This window comes from Hylobates moloch, unplaced genomic scaffold, assembly GCF_009828535.3.
Source record: "Hylobates moloch isolate HMO894 unplaced genomic scaffold, HMol_V3 SCAFFOLD_7, whole genome shotgun sequence".
NCBI classification, from domain to species: Eukaryota; Metazoa; Chordata; class Mammalia; order Primates; family Hylobatidae; genus Hylobates; species Hylobates moloch.
In genome coordinates, this window is record NW_026652282.1 from 129,337,980 (window position 1) to 129,347,062 (window position 9,083).

The following is a 9,083-nucleotide window of genomic DNA, read 5'->3' on the forward strand; positions in this document are numbered from 1 at the left end:
TTTCAAAGTTTTTAACTTCTTTGCTATTGTTTTGAATTTCCTCTCATAGCTCAGAGTAGTTTGATCGTCTGAAGCCTTCTTCTCTCAACTCATCAAAGTCATCCTCCATCCAGCTTTGTTCCGTTGCTGGTGAGGAACTGCGTTCCTTTGGAGGAGGAGAGGTGCTCTGTTTTTTAGAGTTTCCAGTTTTTTTGTTCTGTTTTTTCCCCATCTTTGTGGTTTTATCTACTTTTGGTCTTTGATGATGGTGATGTACAGATGGGTTTTTGGTGTGGATGTCCTTTCTGTTTGTTAGTTTTCCTTCTACCAGACAGGACCCTCAGCTGCAGGTCTGTTGGAGTTTACTAGAGGTCCACTCCAGACCCTGTTTGGCTGGGTGTCAGCAGCGGTGGCTGCAGAACAGCGGATTTTCGTGAGACCACAAATTCAGCTGTCTGATAGTTCATCTGAAAGTTTTGTCTCAGAGGAGTACCCGGTTGAATGAGGTGTCAGTCTGTCCCTACTGGGGGGGTGCCTCCCAGTTAGGCTGCTCAGGGGTGAGGGACCCACTTTAGGAGGCAGTCTGTCCGTTCTCAGATCTCCAGCTGCGTGCTGGGAGAACCACTACTCTCTTCAAAGCTGTCAGTCAGACAGGGACCTTTAAGTCTGTGGAGGTTCTTGCTGAGTTTTTGTTTGTCTGTGCCCTGCCCCCAGAGGTGGAGCCTATAGAGGCAGGCAGGCCTCCTTGAGCTGTGGTGGGCTCCACCCAGTTCGAGCTTCCTGGCTGCTTTGTTTACCTAAGCAAGCCTGGGCAATGGCGGGCGCCCCTCCCCCAGCCTCGCTGCCGCCTTGCAGCTTGATCTCAGACTGCTGTGCTAGCAATCAGCGAGACTCCGTGGGCACAGGACCCTCCGAGCCAGGTGCGGGACACAATCTCCTAGTGTGCCGTTTTCCAGGCCCGTTGGAAAAGCACAGTATTGGGGTGGGACTGACCCGATATTCCAGGTGCCGTCTGTTTCCCCTTTCTTTGACTAGGAAAGGGAGCTCCCTGACCCCTTGCGCTTCCCGAGTGAGGTAATGCCTCGCCCTGCTTCGGCTCGCGCACAGTGCGCTTCACCGACTGTCCTGCACCCACTGTTAGGCACTCCCTAGTGAGATGAAACCGGTACCTCAAGCAGAAATGCAGAAATCATCCGTCTTCTGTGTCGCTGGGGCTGGGAGCTCAAGAGAACTGTAATTGTAGGCGCTGAAACGCTTGCTCTCTCTCAGCATCGCCCGGTACAGATCTAACCAACCCCCTGGGTTTTATCCTGCTTTTGATCTTCCTGGCTATTGACCTTGAAATTTGCTTTCCCATTTTTGCCCCTATCTTGCCCTTAAACTTGTGGGTTGAAATACATTGCAGAGCAGGCACTTAAGGGGAGTAGGGGCTTAGGAAATATGTGTTGAATAAATATCAGAGAGCATTGTTGGGAGTCAGGGCTCTGCCCTGGGGCACCCTATCCTAGGTGAGACTCACAGAGGCAAGTGGGTGGGGCTTGGGGATGGGAGCAGTAGTGAAGTCGTCTTCCTTCTAATGACCTTGACAATAATTGCAGGCATATGTTCTCTCCATCCTTTTGTGTTGGTTAGACATTAAACTCCAAATAATAGGAGTTATGAAGAAAGGAGTGTGTGTCTGCAGTTCTGGGCTCTAGTCCCAACTCTTTTAACTAGCTCAAGGACTTTAAGCATGCTATTTCTCCTTCTCTGGGTCTCATTCCCCCATCTCTAAAATGAGGAGAGGGTTCTTGGATTCCATATCTGTGGGGTCTTTCAGCAATGACAGTCTAGGACTTTATGTGCTGAACAGCTATAGAAACTAAACACATTCTGCTCAATACTTAAAACTGCTAATCTGTTTTTTTGTTTGTTTGTTTGTTTGTTTTAAATCACATTTCCTTAGGTGGCTTAAGTTTTAGGTGAATAACGGCACTTGGGTTTACCCCAGGTCTATTAGCTGTGCTAATCTGCCAGTGTACCTACCAAGCAATGGATTGATTGATTTTTCATTCTGAACTTTTATGAAGAAGGTTTTAAAGGCGAGTGCTCTGTTGCTCTCTGTATCATCATTTACCAACTACTTTGTTGTTGAAACTTGTTACATTCAAAACTTATTTCTGCAGCCATTTAATGTCTTCAATTAATTCAAATATTGATTTTACTTTTCTTAGAGACATGAAATAGATGACACATGCTTTTATCTGAAAGATTTAGAACGCTTTACACTTTCTCAATTAGAACCCTCTCTATTAATTAAAAAATACTTACACTAAGTTAGATGGGGTGAATTTATAGACCTAAACTGCTTCCTTCTCTTCCTCCCTTCTTTTCCTCTCTTTCCTTCTTTTTGGGTACAGGAAACAGGTATATCAAGCACTTACTACAGGCCAGGCCTTGTACTAGATGCTTTCACATGCATTGAATCCCCACAAAATATTTTTAGGTAGGATGTATTATAATTGTTTTACAGATAAGAAAACTGAGAGTCACTGGGGTTAAGTGATTCACTGAAGGTTATATGACTAGTGCATCTTCCTTACCCATGACTGCTTTCTCTTGTGTACCAAACCCAAATCAGCCCCACCCCCCCGAAAAAACTATTTCCTTGGATTCCCAATCCAACTTTTGAAACAGAAACAACTTCTACTATTTGCATTGTAAATTATAAAAATGTAACATTTTTTCCTTTAGCTTTCTCTGGAAACTTGAGAAATATAGATGAACATAGTGAAGAAAATAAAACTTATTTATAATCATACAGTGCAGAAATAACATCTGCTAATATTATAGTGAATGTCTTTCCCATATGAAGCATATTTGCATATACCATTTGTGCTTCTCAGCAACCCTATCTGATGCCATCTCCATTATACACAAGAGGAAGCTGAAGCTCAGCTACCTTGGGGATCAAGCCCAGGCTCACCCCCAAGGTAGACTCTAGACTGGAGTTGATTTTGCCATGCAAGCAATTGCTGTTAAGGGAAGAGAAAGGGGAATTTTTCAGGCTTTGTTTATCCTCATCATTTGAAGAGATGTCAATATTTGGTAAAATACAAATCCTGACTGAGCCCCACTAGCAATGAAGTGCCAAGTGCTCAAATTAAGCAAATACTCTTCTGCAGTTCTAGAAGGACATCAAAGGATGACCTTCAAAAAGGGTGCCTCATTTGCAGTTACCAGTGTAAAATTCAGTGGTTTTTAGTGTATTCAAAGAGTTATATAACCATCGACATAATTTTAGAATATTTTGATCATCGCCAAAAGAAACTCTGTATCCTTTAGCTATCACTTTCCAATTCCCCTGGCTTCCCCGGCCATAGGCAGCCCTAAACTACTTTCTGTCTCTCTGTATCTACCTATCCTGGATATTTAGTGGTAACCAGTAGTCTACTTTTTGTTTCTACAAACTTGCTTTTCTGAGTTTTCTTCTAAATATAATCACACAATGTGCGTTTTTTTTGTGTCAGGATTATTTCACTTGGCATATTTTCAAGGTTCACCCAAGTTTTGTAGCATGTGTCAGTACTTCATTTCTTTTTGCTGTGAAATAATATTCCAATGTATTGCTATACCACATTTTGTTTATTTATCAGCTGATGGACTTTGGGGTTTTTTCCTACTTTTTGGCTCTCATGAATAATACTTCTATGAATATTCATATACAGATTTTTGTTTGAATGCCTTTCAATTCTTTTGGGTCTATCTATCTATAAGTACATATATTCCATTGTGCCATATACCCCATAGTTTATATACTCCATTAAATAAACTTTAATAAATTCCACTATGAGTGTAATTGCTAGTTAATATGGTAAGTTTATGCTTAACCTTTTGAGGAACTGCCAAACTATATTCCCAAATGGCTGCACCACTTTTTTATTTTATTTTATTTTATTTTATTATTTATTTTTGAGACAGAGTCTCGCTCTGTCACCCAGGCTGGAGTGCAGTGGCAGGATCTCGGCTCACTGCAAGCTCCACCCCCCGGGTTCACACCATTCTCTGGCCCCAGCCTCCTGAGTAGCTGGGACTACAGGCGCCCACCACCAGGCTGCACCATTTTAAAATCTCACCAGCCATGTGTGAGGGCTCCAATTCCTCTAAATTTTTGCTAACACTTGTTATTTTCCATTTTTAAATGTTATAACCATCCTGGTGGGTGTGAAGTGGTATACCATTGTGGTTCTGATTCACATTTCCCTAATGAGTATACTGTTGAGCAGTTTTTTACGTGTTCAACAAGTTTCTAACTATTGTTATTTATTGAACTCATATTTACTGATTTCTACTTTGGGCAAGTAATCCTTATACATTTATATGGCCTAAATTTCCCAACCAGATCATGAGCTCTTTGAAAGCAAAGACCGTGGTATGCATTGCTGTACGTCCAGTTCCTTGCTCAGTGTTGGCTACATCAGAATACCTAATATAAATATTGAATACGTAAATCAATGACTCATCATTGGACATGAGAATTCAGTGGTAAAGTTGTAAACAAGCATTTCTTAAGCACTTATGTCAGGTGTGCCTGATGTTTGCTGTCAGGCTTTAGTGATAGGCCAATTCAACTCCAAAAGTGATTTGTTGTGGTCCCATTCATCTGTTCAACATTACAACTTTTAACTCTGACAAGACTCTGCCAATATTGGGATCCAGATAAGTGTGGGTACTGTTACAGTGGAGGGAGGCCAGCATGACTCCCTCCGTTTTGCCTCTGACTTCCCCCTCCCACCTGCAGTAATATCCTTTAGGTTAATAGCTTCTAATTAGCTTTGCATGGAGATCAGTTAATTATGGGAGGAATGTAGTTTATAGTTCACCATCAGAAAAAATGATAACAGTTCCTTCCCTAAAACTCACCCCTGAGAACATAAGGAGAGTGTACACACAAGTACCAATATTATGTTAAAGACTTGTAGGAATGTTGTGACCTGACCAAGACAAAGAAGTCTTCCAATCTCCTTGGACCCTCACTGGCACCCAGATGTCTGTGGTCATTGGTTATCTCTTTCTACTTAAATCTCCTCTTCCCACTACCCTTAATATAAAAAGAGCCTGAAATTTGTTCTGACTTAAGATTGTATTTTAGAAAGCTAGTCTACCACCTTCTCAGTTTGCTGGCTGTCTGAATAAAGTCACCTTCCTTGCCCTAACATATTGTCTCTTGACTTATTGGCTGTTGTATGATTAAGTGGTACAAGCTTAGACCCTCTTACAGGACTACATTCACGCACATTGTAAGAGGAAAAACAAACTTTGCTTCAGGGTCCAGGAAGTCAATGTGTCAGCTTCTCAGAAATACTATGAGGCCTTGGTTATTACTGACAATTGGGGGTAGTGTATGCCTGTTGTAGTGAAACCTTTAAGCTACCTTGTAGTGTTAGTGGATCTAAGAGAGTGTTTTGTGTTTAAAGTGCTTTCATTTCTGCCAGAAATAAGCCTAGTCAGTCTTGAATGAATTAGCAAAGTGATTCTGGCAATTTTCATCTGTATTCATTGTGAAAAGTGTTTGTATATTGAATTCGCGCGCTCACTGCTCCTTCAGAATATGGAGTGAAACAACAACATTGATTTATTTGAAACTTTGACGATTTTGAATGCTTTATTCCAAAGGTATATATCATATTGGAAATTGGAAACAGACTTTATTTACTAAATACATTTATGCTTTGCTTAAGACATTTTTCCTCCTCTGTTTTTCCTTTTATTATATGCTCTAGAAAATTAAATGTATTAGAAAGGCAGAGTGAATTCATGGGAAGGGCATGCCTCATAAACCTTGGTTCACATCTACCTCTGTCCTAATCCTTGGAAACTGTAAATATGTTACTTTCATGGCAAAACCCCATAGTCAGGTGGGCCCACTTTAATCACATGAGCCCTTAAAAGCAGAAACTTCCTGCAGCTGAGGTCAGAGAGATGTAGGGGAGAGGAAAGGCAGAATAAATGTGGTGGAAGGGAAAGTCAGAGAGGTTGAAGGCATGAGAAGGACTGGATCTGCCTTCTTGCTGGCTTGAAGATGGAGGAGCCAAGAGAGGCTCCTGGATAACAGCCAGCAAGGAAATGGGAATTGTAGACCCACAGCCACAAGTAATTGAATCCTGCCAGCAACCTAAATGAGCCTGGAAGCTCGTTCACCCCCAAAGCCTCCTGTAAGAAGCACAACCCTGCCAATACCCTGGTTTCATCCTTATGAGACCCTAGGCAGAGAATCCGGTTGGATTATGTCACACCTGGATTCTGATCTACAGAACTGTGAGATAATGAATGTTATTTTAAGCTTCTTAGTTTGTGGAAATTTCTTACAGCAGCAGTAGAAAACTTATACAGTAAGTTACTGACTATCTGTAAATTGGGAATAACTGCTTACCTTGAAGGGTTGTTGTATATACTGTAAACCACATATAAATATGCAAGATGCCTGGTGAGTAATGGGTACTTAATAGATGATAACTTCATATGTGGAAGCACTAGCATGAAAAATGGAAAGAGGAGAAGAATAGATGTTAATAGAAAAAGGATCTTTTTTCATATGTGAAGCTACTTTTTGCCTGAGGTCAAACTCAGCTGACTTCTATTATGCTGATTGGCTATTGGTTGTTGGTAATAGTGCTAGAATATCTGCTCACCTGATTCTGCAGAATACTAAAAAAAAAAATCGCATGTTCCAGTGAAAAGTGATACAAAGAAGTGTTGTAAGGCAGTAGTTATTTAAGTGAACTTTAATCAATCACTGGAGATATTATGCTGGGTAACTGCATTCTTTCCCACTATGGTTAAAACAATTCTGCTCTGATTCTCTGTTTTTGCAGAGAAGACATTAGTGATAAGATAAAAAAGTAAATCCAATATATTGAGCCCTACTGGAATGAATTTTTCTATCTAAGGGACCCAAGGAATAGGAAATGACCCCAGGGAATCTGGAAACTACTGGATCCCCTGGAGTCATGGTAAAGCCTCAGTCCCAAGGGAAGCAATGAAAGAGCTGTCTTTTTTTGGTACAAGGACATAAAATTTCTCTGACTGTATCCTGAAAACTGAGAAACAAAATAGTCAAAAAACAGTTACAACATACCTATTTCCCATGTCCTCTCTTCTACCCTCTCATCTTGCCAAGGCACAGACTTGATATCCCTTGTGTATTAGTCAGCTTTGTTATGGAAACAAACAAGCCCAGACTCTGGGGTGGCTTGTGGCAATGATTTATTTTTTTCTCCTGTTACATACTTGCAGATCTGGGTCTGTTCCTGGCTATGAGTCAGCTTTATACGGTTTCTCCTCCTGGGTCTCAGGGTGAAGGAGCAGCCCCTATTTCGGCTGTGCTATACTCAGAGAGAAAAGAGCAAGAACCAGAACTATACCATGCCATTTAGCTTAAGACTTCTGCTTAGATGTGACACATGTGATGTTGATTCATATTACACTGGCCAAGTACAACATGAATCGGGGGAGAAAGTATGCCCCTTGTATAAGAGGTACTGCAAGTCACATGGCTTTATGGGTGGGGACATTAGAATCTTTTTAAGGAGAAGAGGAGAGCAAATCCTTCAGGACTGCTTATTCAGTCTACCATATCTTGTCCTCAATCTTCCTTAATCAAGACTTCCTTCCTAACTTCCCCCACTCTGTTCCACTAGACTTACCTATACTCCAAGAAAAAGTGGTTGAGAGACTAGGGTTTTTATTTTGCCTCCAGAGGCCATGACCTAGTCCTGGTGGTTTAGAGTTTCTCTCCTTAGGTGGGATACACTCTATTTCTACTGTTAACACAGGAAAGAATGTAAACTGTTTCTAGGGTATAAATACATATTGAGGAATAAGAGTAAAAAAAAGGTATCTTTTACTTTTGGGTAGGGTGAACCTGGCTGACAAATCCTCATGGCTGTACATAGCCCAGGTAATCCAGGCACTGACTCATCTTATTCTCAACAGAAGTTAGCTTCATGGAGGCTACTTTTCTCCAGATGCTTTACATTCAAAACTATTTTGACTCAAATTGAAAGTCAGAACATCAAAGGAGTAACACTGGTTTTTGCTTTGCATTACAAAGAAGCTTGTCATAATAAGCCTGTTTGTATTTGATGGAGAAGAGACAGGTTCACCTCACCAAATGGGCACTTGCGAATGTAAGAGGAAAATTCTCCACTCATACAGCAGTACTCGCCTATACATTATTAGGATGGAATGCTGTCTTTCACCACAACTATTCCTTACCAGAAAAAAAGTTGGCTGATTAAGGACCATGAACCTAGAGTGACCCCTATTCATGAGACTTTACTAGATAAATGGAGGCTTCTTCCTGACCCATGAAAATGGGACTTACTTTAACTGATCTTACAAAGACATGTGGACTTATTCTATCAGACAGCAACTTTTTCCACCTATATTAGCATAACCATCATGAACTTTCTCTTTTTACTTCTTTAAGTCTCCTGATTTTTTTTTTTTTTAACCTCAGAGAACTCTTTAGGAAATTTCTTCACTGGTGTGTAAAGTAAAAAATTTAGCTTTTTTTTCCCCTTTGAAAATGCCTGGGGAAGGGTCTTGTAAAAATTATTTGCAAGGTAGTTCCATAGAGGCAAAGTTCCCCTTGCTAAATCTTTTGTTCCTACATATTTTTCCCTAAAACATTCTTTCAATAGATTCCCAGTACATTTAAAAATTATCATGTATAAAACAAGCACATATGAAATTATGCAGATTCCTAAGACCTTGAGAAATTCCATGCTGACTCTGACCTAAAGCTTTGGTCAACCATGGTGAATAGTGGCACCATTACTGATATTCTTCCCAACACACATGCATAAAAGACATCATTAATCAATAACCACATTCTTTCTTGCTAAGCCTGGAAAGGACTCAAAAGTTAAAGAAATCTCTTTTGGTACTTTGGGAGGCTGAGGTGGGTGGATCACGAGGTCAGGAGATCGGGACCAATCTGGCTAACACAGTGAAACCCCATCTCTACTAAAAATACAAAAAGTTAGACGGGTGTGATGGCGGGCGCCTGTAGTCCCAGCTACTCGGGAGGCTGAGGCAGAAGAATGGTGTGAACCCGGGTG